At 45.7% G+C, this 21,703-nt stretch overlaps 1 long non-coding RNA gene across 1 annotated transcript; it reads left to right on the top strand.

Annotated features, from left to right (window-relative positions):
- The first annotated feature begins 4,215 nt into the window (after window positions 1–4,215).
- On the top strand, window positions 4,216–7,562 carry LOC120836061. Its single transcript, XR_005716960.1, has 3 exons — window positions 4,216–4,294; window positions 6,809–6,868; window positions 7,493–7,562. It is a non-coding gene; the product is annotated as an uncharacterized LOC120836061 (long non-coding RNA).
- Window positions 7,563–21,703: the final 14,141 nt, after the last annotated feature.

The following is a 21,703-nucleotide window of genomic DNA, read 5'->3' as shown; positions in this document are numbered from 1 at the left end:
GTGGAGGACCAACAGGGTGTGATGGTGGAGTTGGGATGTATATGGAGCAGAGGGTGTCGCATAGGGCGGTGGGTGAGAGCTGAGTTTCCGCTATAATTTGTGTGGTTTGGTGGCGAGATTGCGTCTTAGTAGTGCGCGGGTCGAGTAGGGCACGGAGGATGTGCCAAACCTTCTTAGTGGAGGGTTCACCTCGCATTTCGTCGCAAATATTGTTCCAGTTGTTCCTGGCTAATGTGAGTGCGTGCGTCTCGATCTTAGTGCGGAGAGTTTGTAGTGTGAGGCGAAGGTTGCGTCGGTGTTTATGTTTCCGCCAGCGCTGCTCTAGGCTGGTGTAGGCCTCCCAGAGGTTACGGAGGTGGGAATCTACATATTCCGCTGGGGGAGGAGGGTCGATAGTTTTGGTTGCAATCTGTTTAGCTGAGAGAAGGTGGGTCGTCTATTGTTCTAGGTCGGAATCACAGGTGGTGGTGGGTGGGAGTGGGCATTCGGTACGGAATAGATCCCAATCTGTGTGTGTTGGTGGTGGAAGTAGGGGGCTTGTGGAGATGCCTTTGAGGGTAAGACACGTGCTGATGATGTAGTGATCGCTGCCAAGTGTGTATGGTGTTGTGGATGTGTGAAGAGTGAGTCGTCCGGTGTTAAAGGTGAGGTCGGGAGTGGTATCGCGCTGGGCACTGTTGCCAGTGCGTGTGGGAGAGGAAGGGTCGGTGTGAAGGGTGAGGTTCAGGGAATGGGTGAGTTCAGAGAGTAGCCGACCTTTGCGAGTGGTATAAGAGTAGCCCCACTCTATGTTAGGGGCGTTGAAGTCACCTACAATTAGGAGAGGGTCACGTTTAGTGAAAGCGAGTGCCTGCTGGAAGATGTATTTGAAGGATATGTGTTTGGATTTAGGGGGGGCTATAGATATTAAGAACATGCAGGCGTGTGACCGGGGATTTGGGAAGGTGGAGTGTGGTGAGTATATGCGGGATCGGTGAGGCGAAAGTCACGTGCTGGGTGGCAATATTGCGATGTACAAGGGTGGCTATCTGGGGGAAATCCGATGGGGAGTGAGATGCATAGTCTTTGAGCTTGGGTGAGTGGTATGTTTCCTGTAGTGCTATGAGGATGGGGGGGTTGGGTATGGATGCAATGTGTGCTTGGAGGTTGGCTCTTTTAGTTCGAAAACCGCGGCAGTTCCATTGCCAGATGTATTGTGGGTTAGAGGTCCGGGTCATTTTTGTGGGTTATAGGTAGGGGTGTGGTAGCTGGGGCGGCAAGGTGCATCCATTGTAGGACTTCTTGATGTAGGAAATGTACCGATTCCTGGATTGCATTGATTTGAGCAGAGGTGTGTTGGCGGTGGTTATCGAAAGCCGTTTCTATTTCGGCGCGTAGGGTGGCTATTTCTGCGTTGCCTGAGAATGTGGGGAGAGGGTCAGTAATGGGGGGCAGTGCCCGTTTCTTATTCGGGGGGGGGGGGGGGGGGGGAGGTGGTTAGCTGATCAGGTGACGGGGCTGGAGGGTTGTGGGAGGTTTGGAGTTGCTGTTTAAGGATACGGTTTTCCGCTTGTAGACGCTCATTGTCTGCGCGAAGGAGGGTGATAGAGTTACGCAATTGCTGCATTTCCTGGCGCATTTGGCGCATTTCGTTTTGCCATGTGGAGGGCGGGGCTGGGGGTGGGTGAATTGGGGGATTTGGGAGCAGAGCTGCGCGCACCTGGCCCTGAGCGGCTTGGCTGTAGGTGAGTCCGGGTGTGGTGAAGGTCGTGGTGTTGCGGTCAGGTCCGGTCTCGGGGGTAAAGGGGGTATGTTGGGTAGGGTTTTTGGTAGGGTGCGGCGAGGCTGGAAGCGTTTAGGGCATCCCGCTGCACCTGTGAGGTGATCTTGTCCACAGAGGATGCAGCGAGGCTGGCATGGGTGATTTGGTGTGGGGCCCGGTGTACCACAAATTGTACAGTGGGGCTTCAGTGAGGGTTTGGGGCAGACGTCTCACCTGTGGCCAGCTGACCAACAGGCCATGCATGCTTCGGTTTTTCTCTGGTAGGGGTAGCAACGAAGAATAACCGCACGGTACCGCACCCAGAAGGGTACATGCGGCCCCAAAAAGAGGACTTGCACGATGCCCGTGTCTTTGATGCGACGGGCGTCGAGGACTGTTATGGTGGGGTTATGATGCGTGAGGTTTCCATGATTAGTGGTTCGGAGTCTTCAGCTGGGATCTGGAATATTGCTCCTAGCGTGGTGGTGCTGGGTGGGGGTATGTGGCTTTGGACGGGGTAGTGGGTAGCGTTCCAAGGGATTGCATTGAGGTCCATGTATTGTTGGGCTTTGCGTTCATCGGGGGTACTTACTACGATGAAGTTTGAACGGATGTTTATGCGTACTTGGTCTTGAGAAAAGTCTGTTATCTTGGCTTGGTGGAAGATGCAGTCGGCTAGCTGGGCTGCATTAGTTGTGCTGAGGTCCAAACCGCCCTGAGGACGAATGACAACCTAGAAGTCATCAGGGGGGAGCGGGTCTTCTGGCGGGGTGGTAGGTTTCTTGCGATGTTGTCGGCGTTTTTGTTGGGACTTGGTGGGTTCAGCAGCGGGTGTGGTGGTGGCTGGAGTAGCGGTTGTTGCTGCGATGCGGGAGCGAATTGTCTTCCATCCAGGTTCACGTAGGATGTCGGGATCGCTTTCGTCCCCTTCAAACATGTATTCGACACGCTTTGGCGTGATTAGAATGGTGGTGTTAGTCGGAGAAGTTGGGAGCTGCTGCGGCAACGAGTTGGTGGTAGGCGGCGGCGGAGAGTTTGAAGTTCCCGCGTCGGCAGCTGGTTGGGAGGCGCTCATGTCGGTGCGTCGAGTGGAGCGAACCGCACGTACGCAGGTGGTTGCTGCCTCTGTCGCTAAGGGCTGACGTCGAGCCGGCGGCCGCCTCGCCAAGCGAAGGCGACGTTAGGCTTAGCGAGGAGCGCCGGCGTGGCTGGTCATAATTCGGTGGTGATTCACGTACCCGGTATCGATGGGCGAAGATGTTGGCACCGATGTGGTGCCAACAGCTTCGGTGCCAACATCACGGTGACGTTAGGAACACTTTGGTATCAATTCGACTGGTGTGGTTGCGATGATACAAAGCTATAACCAGGTGGAAGCGGAGCCCATGCGGAGCACGTCCAGCCGGTGCGCGAATCCTTTTTTTTTCTCAACGTTAGACGAACTAAGAAGAAAGGAAAAAGTTACTCGCTTTCACCACGCAGTCGTGGAAAAAGCACACCAGTATGAAGGGAAAACTCGAGGGCACAGTTTAGCCTAAAATAAACTGTAGGGGCAAGATTTATAACCCCTGACAGGGTGCAGAAGGTAAAACGTGTCCAGGCCTCTCGAACGGCGTCCCGGTATTTGTATAGTGCAACAGAGACCATTGTAAACACTCTTTCGCTCTTTCTGGAGAATATAAGCGAACCTCTTCGCCCCCGGCAAATGAAGTAATCATTTTGAGTGTGGATGTCAGTCGACTGTGCCTAAGTACACATCGAGGTTGATTCATAATCACGGTTGTATATTTCGCTGTTTATCACATATTCCGGAAAGGCAAAAAAAATCATACTTATTTTGATTTCTAAAAAAATAATATGCATGGAAATGAACGCATGCGATTAATCGAATAATTAATTTATTCGATTAAAGGTTGTCAATAAATCGGCTTAAAAGTTTTAGTCGACGCCCAGCCCTAAGTTAAAAGTTATAGCTTTTGATTAAGATAACGCCTAGTTCTGATACTTTGGCTTCTTGTTCGGACCACTAGTTACATTTGTGTGTAAACTGCTTTTTCGGTAAAAAAAAAAAAAAAAAAACACCCGGTGAATTTTATTTTTATTTTGGGAGATACCCTCTAGTTGGCACCGAAGCATACAAATAGTTGATCCGTTTTGCTTTCACCTGCGACAAGCAATCTCCTCATGGCATTCATATTTGTGACACTCGTCGCTTGTGGCACTCGTCACAAGCGCACAATGACGCTTGTGGAGGTCTTTAAGAAGCGTGAATTGTAAAATGTATGGAGGAACCAGAGGTGCAGGTGTGTGCACGTGGCACCACCGGGAAACATTTTACTAAAATGGTTCGTCGACGGACCATTTCGGTAAAACTGGTTCCCGGTGGTGGCATGTGAAATGGTCCGTAGACGGACCATTTCGACGCACTGAGTTTTCCGTTGTTCCTAATTTGCGACTGCATGGTGTCGATTGCAGCTGGCTAACTACGGGACTGGAGGGCATTTCCTGACGCACCCTGATTACCTTGGCGATTTGTTCGACAACGCCACCGATGTGAGTATTTCGATTCCCCTTACTGTCACGTTGCTGCCTAGGCTGACTAAGGCAAATCATTTATTACAACATAGGCAGGAGAAAAATAAAAGATAGTATATTACACTGACCAACAATTAAAAAGGCGCGTGACGTAGCGTAATATTTTCGCGCGTTTTGCTTTGTTATTCTATCTTCGGCAAATCACACGGATACTTTTTTTTTATTTTTATCGTTTTAATTTTTTATCTTTCAGCGTGGAGTTTTGATACGGGTGCCTTCAAAAGACTCTCCTACCTATATTTTTTTTTTTTTTTTTTTTTTACCAATATGTTTTGTTTTTGCTTTCGGAAGGGTCGTCTTCAAAAGCGCTTCCTGTCTGCAGGCGATGTATTGTCGGCTCAGATATCACAATAGCTCTGTGATACTGTGATATCTGAAAAGATATCACAGTATCACAGTACAAACTAGTTCTTTTGAAACTACGCCTTCTAACGTCAGGGCTGAAAATAGAGCACATTTGCGTCTTTAAAAAACAGACACTTCGCAGGCTCCCAAGAAAAAAAAAACTTTATTGGCTTTGACGCAAAACGCCAACCTATAGATCTACAGGTGACGGCTACAGGTGACGGGTTTGAATCACTGCAGAGGTTCCCGCAATATGACGGAGAAGTTTGCGAATAAGCGTCGCGCAGGTCGAAAGTTGTCCAGGTTGTCGAAATTAATCTTCACTCCTCCGCTGGGGCGTACGAAATGTCCGTCGTTCGTTTGGCACGTAACACACGTAAATTTCATTTGGCGAGATAATCCATCGAGTTGAAAAGCTTACCTATTAGAATAGACTTAATCCCAAGGAGTTCGCCTTGGTGGCCACGCACATTTGAGGATTTCTCGCGTCGGCTGGGAAAAAGGTGCATCCACGAAGGCGTGGTTTTTATATGCAGTGATGTTTTTCCTTCTGTGGAAGTTGTTGCGATGTTGGCGTGAAAGGAGTGTCCTTGCGGGGGTTCGCCAGTTGTACATGTATAATACAACATCTCCCTTAAAACAAATAGTGATTTTTTCACCGCAAAGTTGAACTACGTGCCGCCAAACGCTCAATCTCTGCCAAAATATAGCTATATCTTAAAAAAGAAAAGAAAAACTCTTGTCGGAAAATATGTTTAGGGGTTCTTCGGCTTTTCCATGTTTTGAACCATAAAAAGGTATTCTAAGCACCCTCAAACATGGTCTTTCACTAAAAAACATATACGAGGCTTCTTAAGCTATTTTTTTCCTGTGAAAAAGATTTTTTGACGTCCAGCTGCCTTTCTATTACGCCAGGCGGCGATAGCGCTTGAGGCGAAATCGTTCTTCATGAGCTGAGCGAGTTCTTGGGGCGTCGAAGAACCTCTCAAGTACGGATTATTTTCAAAGTGTAGAGGTCCAAACCATGCATGCCAAAGTTTCCCAACTAACAGCAAGCTCAATCAAAAGATATAGGTGATTTTTTCGAAATGCCGTTGGGAAAATGGGTTTTGTTTTCGTACGTTTTCGGTAACTGGCGCTATTCAGCTCCATGTATTTGAGAAGTCCGTCCGCCATTATTTTCCCAATGAAAATTTCAAAAATCGTTTAAAACGTTTTTTTTAAGATTAGGATTCACTCTGAAACCTTGGGGTCTGTTTTGACTCGCTACAGCTACATTTGGGGCGGAGAACGAGCGCTATGTGATGCGTAGTTTAGGTTTGCAGTAAAAAAAAATATTTTTAATATATTTTTTTTTATTGGGGAGGGGGAATCATTTATATTTACGGTTCGGATTTCCGCTTTCTATTTTAGTTAAAATTATATCACCGCGGGCACCAGGCTAAAGTGTTCCCAAATAGCTGGGTCCTTAAAGAGAGCTCAGACATATCTACTCTGTCCTTTGCTCTTGATGTCCGCAAGCGATTTGTGCTCGAATTAATTTTGCAGCGAATTCTCATTTTGTTCTCAACCAAAGTACACGCGGATACCTTTTCTCGAACACTTTTTTTCTTCTTTTTCTTCTTAAGGGCTTTGTGTCATTATTTCTTTCATTTCAAATTAATTTTATTGTCTCAGGAAAAGGAGTCAGCAGAAAAAGCTACATCGTAAAGCTTGACAAGTGTCTGCCCCCTATACAACAGTTTTTTTTGTGACCATGAATATTATTCATAGCCAAAAAAAGAAAATCAGGAAAAAAATGCACCTCTATAAAAGTTCACGGCATACCGTTCACTATATATGTATCCGCAATAGAGGTTCACAGTGACCAGGGCTTTTTGTGTTTTTTTTTTTCCTAAAAAAGTATTCTTAATGGGGAGCTGACCTCTCCTTATATTCAGAAAGATATGTTTTCCCTTTCGGTCCAAAATTGACGGGCAACGAAAACAAGAACGATTATTTAGAACTACCTTGCCTGTTCACTTTCTATTAGTGAAAGCATGAAATAGCAGAAAAACTCTCTCAGCGAGAACTGCTTTCTATGAAATTAAAATGTCCTGCACGGTTTGTGTGTTTTTAATTTTTCAGCCGAGTGAATTTGAGCTTCATAAAAAAGTAGGAGATCGAGTGGCCACGCTCATGATCTACGTAAGTGAACCTGTACACTTTTTTCGCATGCTTGGCAGCAATACTCATTGAAGAATATTCTCAGTTTTTGAACTCAGGACTGCTATTTGTTAGAAGATCTTTTTCAATGCCCTTTATACCTTATTGAGGAGTACACACCTACGCTCAGTGCACTCAGTTCAGTATAGTTCAGTTCGTTTGCTCAGTAATGTTTGACGGCCCGTTTAATGTCGCAGGCCCATGGGCATCCTAAGCAAGTTCTTCTCGTAAGGCTAACAACCTAAGCAACAACAAAAACACTGACAGACAATATGGACAGATATGCTGACTTCTGAATGAAAATATCAGGACCATCAGTGGCAGGACACAGATGAAGCCGCGAAGGAGACAATTCTCCTTTCTTGTTGTCACTTTGCGAATATGCGGACGACTGGCACAATTTCATTGATTGGTATGGCGCGTTTCAATCTCATTCACTGATCTATTTCCGAAGTAACTTGGTAAACACGGGGGGGGGGGGGGGGGGGGGGTATCGGTGGTGTAAGGCGTGATTGAGTAGCAGAAACGTTAAATTAATCCATATATCTGCAAACCTCAAACCCATTTTAAGTGGGTTGGGAAATTTTCGTGCTTGTTCTTTTGCAGATGAGTGACGTCGAAGAGGGCGGGGCCACAGTCTTTCCATACCTCGGAGTAAAGCTGACCCCCAAAAAAGTTAGTCGATCTTCGTTACTCTCTTCATTTCCTCACCACCACAAAACCAATTTCTCGAGAAATACATTTATGCCTCCATTCCTGCAGAGGACGGGTAGGGATAAAGAAAAGGGAAAATAAAGTTGTGAAAGCACGCAGAGAGAAACTGGGATCAAAGGATTCTGCACAAAATAAAAAAAAAAAAAAATTCGATAATAACAACACAAAAATTATTTGTATTTAGGCACTGAGCCTTAACAAAGCTCGAGTGTTCCAGCGAAGATTAAATTTCTGATTTATGATAATTTTTCGGCCTCTCCACCTGGACGTGCCCAATACTCTTTTTTCAAATGTTCATCAAACAACATTGGCTATCGTAACTAGGGCACGAAACGTGTGATTTGATCCAACTCCTCGCCGAGCGATAGGCACGTTCGATTTACCTGCATGCTTTGCACTGGCGCAGAAACGTGTAGGGCGGTGTGCTTCCGATCGTATCTTAATACACATTCCGGAAGTATACTGCCCTACAGTTTTCTGCATGGGTGCAGGAGGTGCAGGTAAATTGAAGGAGCCTGCAGACGTAACCCTCGAATCCAGTACCTGCCCAAGAAATGGACCACTCGGATAATTGTGGGTGGGGCAACAACTACGAGATGGCCCGCACGTTTTAAAAAGAAAGGGTCTATATTGGTCGCATAGCGATCGACTTTAATTTGCTCGACAAGGAAGTGAGCACAAACAGACGACCCAAAAGCCCATGTCGTCGGTTTGTCTTCCTGCCCCCCTTCCGTTATTGTAAAGTAGATACCAACATTCTGAACCATCCCCACCTGCTTATATCGCCATTTCTTATGCCTGCCCTGGGGCCTCAGCCTCAAGATTTAGCTATTGGAGCTGTCTTCTGCGGCTATTCGACAGTACCTACATTTTGAGCTGTTCTGTTAGCCTGTGATTTAACGCGTAAAAGGTAATTCCAAATTTCATCGGATGAAATGAATGACGTAATTGATCAAAATCAAGGCTAAAAATTGCAGGGCGACGATGTTGGGGATTTTCACACAAAATGTAATCGCCCAGGGCGACGCTGCGTTCTGGTGGAACCTGAAGGCGAACGGGGAAGGAGAAGTTCTCACGACACACGCCGGCTGTCCAGTCCTTTACGGATCCAAGTGGAGTAAGTTTCTTATGAGCAAGAAATCACACTCTACAAAGCTAGAGGTCACTACCTACAAAACTTCCAAAATAAGCTTAGTAGAAACGATTTGCAGGCCGCCTACCTTATGCCATTGCCGTCTCCGGGCATTTGCACAATAGTCCCCGAGAATGCCAGTGAGCCGCAGGCACGCGCTGCCTTCCAACAGAACATTTCGTATATTACATGTTTCCTCATGACATCTGTCCTTCAACACTTCGCCCAAACCCTACAACCAAACTACCAAGTATGAATTGTTTTGAGGGATGAGTACAACCTTCTCCAGGGGCCATAATCTGCACACGTGGCGAAGACGTCGGCGAAAAATCCAGCGGTTATGATTGGCCGGCGCCAAGGTCAAGTGAGGCGTTGGCCAATCACGGTCGCGGATTTCTCGCCACAATTTTCGCCAAGTATCCACATTAGGGTCCCAGCTTCAGTGAACTGAATGTCGAAGCCAGCTTTTTTCTTTGCCGCACACTTTTTATTAGTGGAGAAGCGATCATGTGCGCCAAACGCAGCTCTAAGTGTTTCGGAGAATTGGCCTTGCAAAGAGTCAAGTTGTTCGTAAGCATCTTTAGAGGAAGAAGAGATATCTACAAAGCCGCCCTAACAGTCCCACAAAGAGCTATTGTGGCACTTAGCCACCTACACTCCGGGCTCAAAAGCAGTGAAGTGTCCACGCTTTACCAAAACTGTGTCCTGACCTTGTCCTCCCCAAATCTAATATTTGCTTTCTTTCCTTACCTATCCTAGCACGAACTGACTTACCCGCAATGGAAGACGCAACAAAAACGCATGAGGCCTTAACGTTTCTATTCAACCCACACTTGTACCGGTCCATCTATCTCAGGCCATAGAAACTTTTAGCAAATCGTTACCGTGTTCCGCGTGCCGCACTACTGGAGCCTTTAAAGCATGTTTTTAAGCGCGCGCCTGGAGCGATACCGCGACCGCGCTGGCTGCAGTAGCGCAGTACGTGGAACATGTCAACGGTTTGCATCAAGTCCACATTATTACGGAAGTGTGGTGGTTTCTCTAACTGCCACTAAGTTGAGTGCATAAATTAAATGAGTGCATAAATTGCATGAATAAGTGACGAAGTACCCCAAACATTACACATTATTTACTTCACGTAAACTAACAAATAAACACCCACCCAGAGAAGGGAAGAAATATGAGCTTGGCGATCTTTCGGGATATACGGAATGCCTAATTATTTTATTGCAAGTAATATCATTTTTGAGCGCCTTCCGCGTGTTCCATGGGCGAACGAACGTCCTGCGCTGGATTGCGTTCACCGTTCCCAAAGTTGACGTTATTCTCTCATGCAGTTGCTAACAAGTGGTTCCTGTCCAACTGTAACACGTTCCGGCTGCCCTGTTCCAGAGACCAGAACGCCTCCTTGGCACCTTTCCTCTAAAGTATCTACCAAGGCATTACACACACCTCTACAATGCGTCCCTTTCACTCTTGGAAATCTGAAGGGTCTACTTTCCCGCAAAGTACTTGCGAGAGCCAATCTTTGCAATCTACGAAGGCTGCTCGGCGTATGATGAGGCTCAACGGATCTGGTATCCCAAGCCGACCTTCCGACGCAAAACGAACCGGAAAAATCTGTACCAACACAGAGTAAGCTCAATCTTTTACCGAATGAGTCTGAGCAGGTCAGATTTACCTTGTTAGATTTTTAGGCGTAGTTTTATTTCTATAATGATGAGAGTGAAAGCCTGGCCAAAGCCAGGGCTCGGTGCGTCCGCGTACGACCGAGTTAGCGGTACTATATACTTGTGGCGCTATCTCTCGATGGGTGCAGCGAACAGAAAACCGAGTGTGGCATATGCTCGCTGCGCGTACTTGGAGATGGCGCCACAAGTGAATAGCGTCACTAAATCGACGGTCTGCGAACACTTCCAACCTTGACTTTGGCTGGTTTATTTTGCTCCAACTTTTAACAGAAAAACTGACAGACGTTTACAAATCTCTGTAATGCGAAATTATAGAGCAGCTCTTGAGGAGGAGGATCGGAGGGTTACGGAAGACACGGTATGCCTCTCCTCCTACTCAGTACCCTCCCCTTCTCCTCCCCTTCTTTCATCCTCCCCCCCTACCCTTCCTTCTCTTTCCATCCTCCTCCTCTGCCCTACTCCTCCTCCTTCGTACCTTCCTGTCGTAGCACCGAAGCGCAAGACTTAGAGCGGTGGCTCATGCAACGTCAGGGGCTAATGACGTTTTGAGCGCCTGGCACGAGCATCACCGACGGGACCGAGCTCCGAGCTCGGACAGAACAGCACACGCCTGGCAGCGATCGACGGTGCAGCAGGGCGGTCTCAATGGAGCCCCATTTTTGTGTTCTTTTCAGTTTTTTAGCTGTTATTAAGATCCGTTTGTTGATTTCCATCGACGTACGTCTTTCCTGACCGCTACACCCTCTTCCTCCTTTGTACCATCCCCTCCTCTTCCTTCTCTTTACCCTCCTCGTCTCCCACAGTTCCCCCCCCCCCCTAAATTTAGCTGCGAAATTGAGGCAGCGTGACTTCCACGAAAATTCGAATCCCCGCTAAATTTAGTGGGGAATATAACTGCTGTTGACGTCACGTGACGCCAATTTTCTCGCTAAATCTAGCGGAGAAACTTCATTTGTTCAAAGGTGACGTAATACCGAGTCACGTGACGTCATATTCTCTGCTAAATTTTTGTGGGGAAACCGAATTGGTGTTGATGTGACGTGACGTTAATTTTTCCGCTAAATTTAGCGGGGAATAAAATTGCAGTTAAAGTCACGTGACGTGGGTTTTCCCTCTAAATCTAGCAGATCAACTAAATTTGTTCATAGGTGGCGTGACACCGATTCATACGACGTCATTTTCCCAACTAAATTTAGCGGTGAATGGGATTGGTGTTGGAGGTGATGTGACGTCAATTTTCCAGCTAAATTTAGCGCAATTACGCCGACGGCGACGCGACGCCGCGAAACCGTGAAAAGGGGCGCCTAAGAACTGCGCCTTGAAATTTTACATGGTAACACTGACCTGCCCAGTGCACATGCGGTGAATGTTTTAAATTTTTTATGTGTAGGCACCGATTTTTGCCGCCTGTTTTACAGTATAAGAACCTTCCACTGTGCTTCTTTACGTGTTTTGGTTTAAAAATAAAAACAATTTCGCTATGGAGTTGAGCATTGTGAAACGTGAGGCTGACAACCACAGCGCAGACTTTTTTTTTTAGGTCCGAACGAAGTTTTGCCTTGTCATTTGCTGCGCTTCCTTTGTGGATAGCAGCGACTGGCTCTCCTAATTGATTTTCCGAAGAGTAAATGCTGCATATTTCTCAGAGCATATATCAGTAGTCGGTATACGCCCCCCCTACCCGGTATCTTCTAGCGCCACGTGGAAATCGAGAGATTCTCCGTTTTTCAATAAACATGTGTTGTGTATTACAATAAATGGTGATCGTGTTGAACATACTAAACTTTACATTTCTGCCTTTTATTCGCCCTTCCGCGGACAGGAAGGCCAATGGGGCATCACAATCCGTCACAGGCATAGACACAGTCTGTACATTGATCTTGATCCCGGTAATGCGGTTATTAACCGACCGTGCCAATAATTAAAAAAAGGCTTCTGAACTCTGCAAGTATTAGTGCATAGCAGTGTAGCGGAATGCTTTGTTTGATTTGGAAAGTGACCTACAAGCATGCACTGTTCTCGGACGCTCCCTGCACTAGAACAGAGAAGCTACGTGTCGCTAGTTCCACGCATGCATGTCTTTCGACATCCCTGGGCGGCCGTTAAGGCGCCGAAACCAACAACCAACAAAACCAGCGAGCGACTTAGCCAAGACGCCACACTGAAGCTTCGAATGAACAAACGGCCGCAGAAATGCTACATTTTCGTGCATTATTGTAACTCCCATCGGCAAGGTTGTTTTCAAAAAACTTTAACAATACACGAAGCCACTGCTTTTCTTTTATTTAACTTTGTTCACTTTCATGACAAGTGGTTTGCGCCGAAGGCACAGACGCCAGGTGCTGCGACATAAATCTTGATCCTCGACATTTGTATATTAAAAAACTCCCAATTATTTTCTTTTTAAAGGACATCTGTAGTCTGCGAACCAAGTAGGTATAGAGATTGTTGAAACACTAGCTCAGCAGAAGATTCTCCGCCTCCAGTACGAGTTTTCTACCTTCGGTTACACTTCAAAGCACGGGATTCAGGCGCCTCTGTGGAGGAGTGCAATCTTGACAAAGTCATTATGACGTGAGTAAATTACCCGCACCGCATCAGTTTTTAAACGATTGTATTGCATCTTAAATACTAGATATATGAACTTTTAGGGGCTACAACGTTAACTCCCGTGCCGAGCCATATTTGATCGACTATACGACCTAATGCTCATTAACTATATCAAAGTTGGCACATTCACTCTGCTAAAATCAGGTGAAAGCTTATTCCGAATCGCATAATTCAGTATTTTAGGCTGATATTCTTATATTATCTTGGAAGTCGCGAAATGTTAGAGCGCCATGAATTCATGCGATACATATGCTTTTTTTTTCTTTCTTAAATATGCAATAGCGAAGTAAACTGAAGTGAACATTGAAGGGATAACTTGGTAGGTAAATATTAATGATTTACATTGATTACCAAGACTGAATGTGGTATTTCAAATAATTATAGGTGTTGAAAAGGAGACATACCTAACATACGCGCTATATTTAGCTAATTATTCGGCGTAACACTTCTTTGTTACACTTTAAACAAATACTTTCAGGTAATCTTGAGGAAGAATCGCCACATTAGATACTGCGCCACATGGACCATAATCCTGATTTTGGCGTGACATTTTGCATGCCTCTTTAAATATAAAAAGTAAAGCCTGGGTCACGCAGCTTATACATCATACAAAAAACAGTCTGTATACAGATTCCAACGCGAGACACGACGAGATCCGTGCTTGAAATGCCGCATGGCAATTAGTCCAAAGAGAAACTTGGCACGCGGCATTCGAACCACGGATGTTGCTCTGGCTCGTGTTTGCAGACGGTCTTTTGTATGGTGCATGGGCAGTATGACCCCGGCTTAAGTCAACATTCGACCATTTCGCGCGGATTTGGGTATGGTGATTTCAAGATGGATCGAGCAACGTCTACGATGCTCAAATTGAAAAGTTTGAAAAAGTTTCTATACTCCTTACCTTTTAAAGAGCAGCGATGAGCGAGCAGTGGTTGTCGAGCGCCGTGTCATACATCGCTTGGCTGTCAAGAACCTGCTCGTGTGGGAAGCAATCGCGAGCAATCGCTGTCAAGCGCCGGTTTTGACGAGTTGATGGCGATGCCGCAAAAACACTTCAGCCACCTGCCGTAAAATTCGAGCAGAAGATATTTAGAGCCAAAGGACCCGCAGGTGTGCACGATTTTTCATATAGACGGCAGTCTTAAAGTGGCTAGTCGCTGGGTCGATCTGTTGAAGGTTTGTCAGGCCGGTGGCTGGGACCTTGACTTCCGTAGGTGTGGGTTTGGCATCACCGACGTGGACATGTGTACAGAGAGAGCACCAAACATATCGTGGCACGTCGTGTACAACACGACCGTGCAACTTCTTGCCGCAACGCTTACTTAAACATCATTTATTTTGGAATATCCAATGGCCGTCTGCAGGAACGTCTGCTTCCACCAACCTGTTTAAAGTAAAACACATAACACGGCCGCGCAAAAAAAAAAAAGAGCAACAACATGCAGCGTAATGTTTATGACATTTGGAAGCACAGAAATCGATTTTTTACGTTATTCAAGAAAGGAGGCGGCCAGCAACAAGAAGAAAATAGCAACAAATATAAGTTCAACAAACATACGTATTTTCAAGGACAAGAACAGTAGACAAGAGGACATTCTTAATAATGCACGTTGTAACCTCTGACAGAAAAAGACGCACTTCAAACAGGGGCGGATGCAAGAGGGTGGGGGCGGCAGCCCCCCCACAAGAAAAGTCGACCCCCCCCCCTCCCTCCCCCCTTCTCGGGGGGCCATTTGACATGGGTGGACCCCGCGGTACACAGAAAAAATGGGACAATAGTATCCTTACGAATTCCCCCCCCCCCCCCCCAAATGGACTTCTGGATACGCCCCTGACATCAAATCATATTGTTTATTCTATTTTGGGTATTATATGGATCCCCCCTTCCGTCCCCCTTTATGTAACACCCACCTTCGTAAGGGATTCGGGGGGTACTTTGAATAAATAAATCAAATGAAAGGCTGCTACCCGTTTTTTCATAGCAAAAAATGTGTAGTTTACGAAATGTCTTTTGGCGCGATACGTGTCAAGTCCAGCACAGCTGCCTTGTTATCTAAAAGATATGGTTTACCTATTCTTACATTTAAAAAAAAAAATTAAATGAAGGCGAGGAGACACAAAGCAAAAATGTGTCAAACCTCCGTACAGAGCCGTCTTTGTTGTCTGGCCGTCTGGCCGGTTGTGCAAACGGAACCCCCTGCCTGGATTCTATAGGGTCTACCTCGGCGCGTTGTACAAAATGAAACAAAAACTTGCCATCGAAACTCACGAAGGTCGCAGGAGTAGAATCGGATGTTTCGAGCACCAGGAAGACGTATATCTAAGCTCAAGGCTGCTCGACAGTTTTGTTGATTTTTTTTTTTGTAGCGTCATTAATACGTGTCTGGTTGTAGCTTTGTTCTTTGCTTTGGTCGGCAAAATGGTCTTGCCACTACTGAAGATATGTGGCGTGCCTAGAAAAAGGCTGAAAAGAGATACAGGTCCGAAACTACAATCGCATTTATGGGAGTGTAGAATATTAGTCTATACTTCAAAATTGTATATTACATTTTTATGGTCAAAAATTTGTTTTCCCAGCGATGCGTTATATAAGAAATTTAACGTAAGTTAATACCCCACTTTTAGGGACATCTGAAAGACATCCAGAACGAACCCCGGCCGAGAGCAGTCCCGCGATTCTGCCTGTAGACCCTAATTAATTTCACCGAGAGGCAGTATTTTTCGCACCACCGAGACATGTGTCCACGCTCGCTTTAATCGAATGAGTTCATGGTACCGCTCATTCGGTCGCTTGTTTTTGCTCCGAGCAAAAAGAAAAAAAAAAATATCCAACGGGCGATTATGAAAGGTGAATTTCAGCTACACCATGCATATCACGCGTACCTCGCTCTAGGGAAACGTAAATATTGAATTTTAGAATAACCTACGAAAACAAAAACAGCGTACGGAAAGAAATAACGTCCTTTTCATGAACTAATATCAAACGCGGTTTGGGCTTGGCCCGTGGGCGGTAGCGACGACGGAATTTTCTCGCGTATACGAAAATCTTTTGCGTACTCTAGTCTAAAACTCGCTAATACACGGGGATTGTTTGAGCTTGGCGTACATTGTCCAATGTTTACAAGCACATTCAGTGTTGTTTTTTGTTACTGTTGCCGGTTTTTTTTTTCTTTTTGCTTTTTCCCTTCACGGGTTTGTTCATATGGCACAATAACACAGGTCGCCTCTGTGGCACGAATAAAAACAAAAGAAGAAAAAAAAACAAAAAAAAAACAAAAAAACATCTCGACGGTTTTGAAACAGAGCGCCGGGCTACGGATCTCCCGGTTGCGGGTCCGAATCTCGGCCGAGATGCCCGCAATCTGAAAGGGGGCTTATTGCGGACAAGGTTCCGCGTAATCGAGATTTTCGTCGCACCTCAAAAAATCCCTATATAGTCGAAAGTAATCATAGGTCCTCCGCTGTGGCGTGCCAGATGCCATCGGTTGGTTTTTTGCACGTAAACATCCCCACAAGTCTTAATATTCAAATTTGGACAGTAGCACATGGCCGTCGGATGTAGTCGAACCAGTTCATTGCTTTTTAACAAAACAGTTTCTTTTTTTTTAAATATAGTATGGTGAAAAATACAGTTGTTTCAATCAAGAGAAAGCAGGCGCAGCCAGGTGCGGTTCCAGAACTCCGTTTTTTTGTTGTTGTTTTTTTTGGGCGGGGGGGGGGGGGGCGGAAAATGTTTAAAGATACTATTCTCCCATTGCTTCTTGTACAATGGGGGTCCACCCATATCAAATTGCCCTCCGAGAAGGGGGGAGAGAGGGGGTCGACTTTGTTTGGGGGGGAAGGCGGCCGCCCCCGTCGCCCCCCCCCCCCCCCTTCCCTTCTCGGATCCGCCACTGGGTGCAGCCTCCACCACGAGGTAATGGGACCACTCAAGCTGGGACAAAAGCGGAAGCCACTGGGCCTTTTCTCTTTCTGATTGGTTCAGCGATGATTGAACATGAAAACAAACATGACGAACAGCACGATAGTGCGCTTTCGACGCTCTCTGACTGGCCCGGTCAGCTTGTAGCGTTGGCTGCGTCTGGGCTTAAGGTGAAACAAACTTCAGAATGCATGCGTGAAATGATTCTGAGCCCTTTAAAGCGGTACTCCACCGGTTTTTCATTGTCTCCGATTTGCTTGAAATTTTGCTAAACTAACCAACAAACATTGCTAAAATAGTATCCCAAACATTAGGTCAAAATATTGTTTTTTCGCGAAGTTATTGAATTTACAGTTTTGGTCTTCACCATGTTTTTCAAACTGAAAGTCTCTACTGGCAACAACAACAAAGTGACGTCAGTGGAAGGCAGGGGTTAACTTTTTGGACTACAGAAGTTGTTCCCAACGGATTTGATGCAGTTTCTTGGTGTCAAATGAGTGCTTTGGAAGCTCGCTCCCGTATCCGCGCTCCAGCACGGAACAAATGATTGGAATATTCTATTTTTAGACTACTTGCTCGACTGGCAAGCCTGCCACTGACGTCACGGCACTGAAAAGTGCGCGAATGTTTGAATATTGGTTTTTGCACCATTTTCATTTGCCGATTTCACAATACCTATTATGAATTTCGCGATGCTGAATAGCATACCGGAAAGGCTAAAGGCCGGGGAGTCAGGAAATATAATTAGTTGAGGTAGCTCAAAAAATCGGTGGAGTACACCTTTAAGTCATTCTCAGTGTTTCACTCCGGGATCTGCATCGTATAGTAGGATTATACTAAGTGCTTAATTTTAATTCGAGCAGAGTTTTTTCTTTCTTTTTCTTTTAATAGGGGGTGAGGGTTAGACGAGTTTTGTCTTCACCATCTATTTACCTGGCTCGGCAGACACTGGGTGAGGGCATATTCGTCACGGTAAGGTGACTAAATAACTGAAGTCTGTTTACGTTGGCTTTAGGGTCAGGTCGGAATTTCAGGTTTGACGACTAGAGGCCGAACCAAATCAAATAATTTGCGAGGAGGTAAGGGTGTCTTAGACATCCATCGATCAAATTTCGTTCTAACATAAAAAGCTTCAACATTTTGCACAATATAAATTGATCAACACGGTGCGATTTACTGAAAGCTACCAAACCTCCTCCTCCCCTTCGCCCTACTCTGCCATTGCGAAATATAAAATGTGATCCATCCAAGTTAAGTTAGATTGTTTATCGTAGATATACGGTAAACAATCACGTGGTTAGATTGTTTATCGTAGATATACTTCACATTTCCCATTATCAGCTTGTAAGTCGAAGCTTGGATTCTCTCTCTTTAGATAAAACAAACGTGAAAAGTTTTTTTTTTTTTTTCTTTACGGACATCGATCGGGTAGTCATCGCTCAGCCGAGAAACCAGTTCCCATCCATTTAAATGTTTTGGACAGGATCAGATATTTTTCTTTGCAAGAATTCAATTTTACAGTAATTAATTTCGGTGACACTGTTTTTGAGGAAAATACCAAGTATGTGGGCAGGCTCGATAACTTAGGGCACAAGTGCGACGCCAAGCTTCTCCTTACAAAAGGCGATCACCTTTTCTTTGGCCCACGTTTCGTTGCGCACGTCAGTCAGTTTGTAAAAAAAAAAAAAATAAAATGGTTACGTCTCGAGCGGTTTTCTATAGGTTTTCGCATCTTTGCATCACTGGTTCGAGGTTAGCACAGGTTTTTGTATTCAGCGTGGAAAACGCAGTGGCTTCATCTCTCATGGGCTTTAAGGAAGAAGCATCGCAATCAGTTGCGCCCATTCGCCATCTCAAGTCCGTAAGAACTTAATCAGTTTCTTTCTAATTTTTCTGTAAGGACTTTATCTCAAGCAGTGTGCTTTGATGGGCTAGTTGGTTCATGACTAAATGGAACAGCGCGGAACATAGGACAGAAAGAACAGGACAACACGAGCGCTGACTTACAACTGACTGTTTAATGAGAAGCGAAGAAAGAAGAAGAAATAGTTGACGTCAAACGTTCAGTTGACGTCAAAGACCTTTATTACTCTTTGCCCCACGACCTTCTCTGCGAGGTCGTGAGTGACTGCATCGACAGGTTTGGAACTATAAAGTTTCAGAACTCATGCGGCGTCAGTGTCGCCGACTTTCTAGATCTCCTCCTTTTTTATCTGCGCTCTACATCAGTGGTGTACTGCGACCAGTTTTATATACAACGCAAGGGTGTTTGCATAGGATCGTGCCTTGCGCCAGTCCTCAGCGATCTGCTGTTGGCCTACTATGACAGACTGCTCGAAATATCTCTGCGGGACTTCAAAGTAGCTAGAGTGTTCCGGTATGTCGATGATTTCTTGGTGCTGTTCCAAACCTCTGGAGCTGACACCCACCGGCAAGTTGAAAACATCTTTGAAATTTTCAAGTCGAACCTCCGTGTTTTCACTCTCACCAAGGAACTGACCGAAGACAATCAGTTGCGGTTCCTAGACCTGATCCTGGTGTTTGGAGCGGAGCACGTATGTTGGAGGTATTCCCCTCGTTCGCAAAAGGCGCTCTTGCCGTTCTCGTCCGCTCACTCCAAGCTTGTGAAGCGAGGAATAGCGCTAGCGGCTATGAAAAATGCCACGCAAAGATCTTGCCATCACCAGGTTGAGAGAGGCTTCAACGCCCAAGTGGTCAGACTGCTGTCCGCAGGCTTCCCGCAACCTCTGCTGAGTAGCCTGGCAGAAAAGCTCCTTCTTGAGTCGCGTCGCTCCACTAGCAAGCCTCAAGATACACGCAAGAGATCTCCTTGGACAGTCATACCCTACATCCATGGCCTGTCCCACAACCTGAAAAAGGTTGGAGCCAAGGCAGGCGTTCAGGTACTTTTCTCTGCACCTAACAAACTGGGTCGTCTGTGCAAAAAAGTAAACTCCACCAACCCCTCTGCCACCTCCATCAGGCAATGCCAGAAGATCCATGCAAATCCTTTCGTCGAGTGTGTCGAAGGCGTCGTGTACGACGTTCCGCTATCGTGCGGTCGGTCGTACGTTGGCCAGACCGGGCGGTGCATCAACGATCGTCTGAGAGAACACCGCGCCTCTTTGGGAACGACCACTGGCAGCAACCTAGCCAGGCATTGTGCAGCGTGTGCCTGCGTCCCAGCATTTGACAGATGCGAGATTATCAAACACCATAGAGACTGTCGCACGCGCGAGATCATCGAAGCGTTCTCCATCATTAAGAAAGACACAAGCGCAGTCAGCATGCCTTCCGTGACCCTGTTGAGGAAGGAAATCGCATATCTCGAGAGCACTTAATGAACCTTGCTTTTTCTAAAAAGTTATTTTCTTTTCTTCACTTTTGTTTTTGTTTTGCTTTTAGTTATTTTCATTGCAAGTATTTTGTTTTAATCCTTATTTTCAGTTTATTTCTTCTTCTTCCTTCGCCTCTTATTTCTTCTTCTTTCTTCGCTTCTCATTAAACAGTCAGTTGTAAGTCAGCGCTCGTGTTGTCCTGTTCTTTCTGTCCTATGTTCCGCGCTGTTCCATTTAGTAGACTTTATCTCGCTTAGATTTAAGGTGTGGTCCGCAGAAAGGTTTTTAATAACGCAACTATTTGGCTAAGCGAAGTAGCATCTTCAGAAACTACAGGGTCAGATCGAAAAAAGTTAACCCTACTTTTCAGCCTGCGTACAAAAAATACGAATCGTAGAACGCTCAAACTCCGACAGAATGTAACCCTAGCGTTCCAAGCAAGATGCCAAAGTTTCAGCCCAATTCGATAACTTAATCAAAAGTTATCAGTGATTTTCTGAAAATTTCAATGGAAAAATGAAGCCCATTTTTGCCCGTTTTCGGTTTCTGGTGTCATAAAGCCCCATGTGTTCGAAAACTCCGTCGGCGGCCATTTTCCCATTGAAATTTTCAGAAAATCACTGATAACTTTTGATTAAGTTATCGAATCGGGCTGAAACTTTGGCATCTTGCTTGGACTGCTAGGGTTACATTCTGGCGGAGTTTGAGCGTTCTGCGATGCGCAGTTTTTTTACGCGAGCCGAAAAGTAGGGTTTACTTTTCTCGATCGGACCCTACACAATATCCTGGCCGGGGTTTGTTTCAACGTCCGCAGACAGTAGAAGCAGGCTCAGAGCGAAGTTTGCGATATCTGCCAGTGCTGCAAGTTTACACCAAATAAAAATCAAACACTCGTACACTGCGGGATGGTACGACACCGCAATGACACTGAGAGTGTCGTCTCGCTAAGACAAGAATAGAGCACCAACCTGAGAAGTGACAGGGTATGACCAACGCATCCCAGACTTGGTGCCGTGCCAGCTCATCAGCGTAGCATGAAGATTATTTCATCATCTAATGCCCGCCGAACCTGATAAATACGTGGTGAAGAAAAAGCTCTCACCCCCCTTTATTAAAAAAATATGTTCTAAATATATACTAACACTCTCTATATCTGTGGTACACAATTCGGATGTGGCTTATTTCTGTGTACGACATAGCCTGAGGCCGTGGGGCCTGCGCTCAAGCACATATTCTTTGAATTATTAATTTTAATATGTTAACTTTCTTTATACGTCCCGCATTATTTCTTCCCTAACTTATGTGCGGCGATGATCCGACGCCTCAGGCTCTTTAGCGGTCTTTCAATAAAATGATCAGGAGAACAATTCCTTATCCTCTTGTTACTATAGCTTACAAAATTTATTATCC

This window comes from Ixodes scapularis, unplaced genomic scaffold (genome assembly GCF_016920785.2).
Source record: "Ixodes scapularis isolate PalLabHiFi unplaced genomic scaffold, ASM1692078v2 PGA_scaffold8__174_contigs__length_109621045, whole genome shotgun sequence".
Taxonomy (NCBI): Eukaryota; Metazoa; Arthropoda; class Arachnida; order Ixodida; family Ixodidae; genus Ixodes; species Ixodes scapularis.
This window is presented reverse-complemented; position numbering and strand designations above follow the sequence as displayed.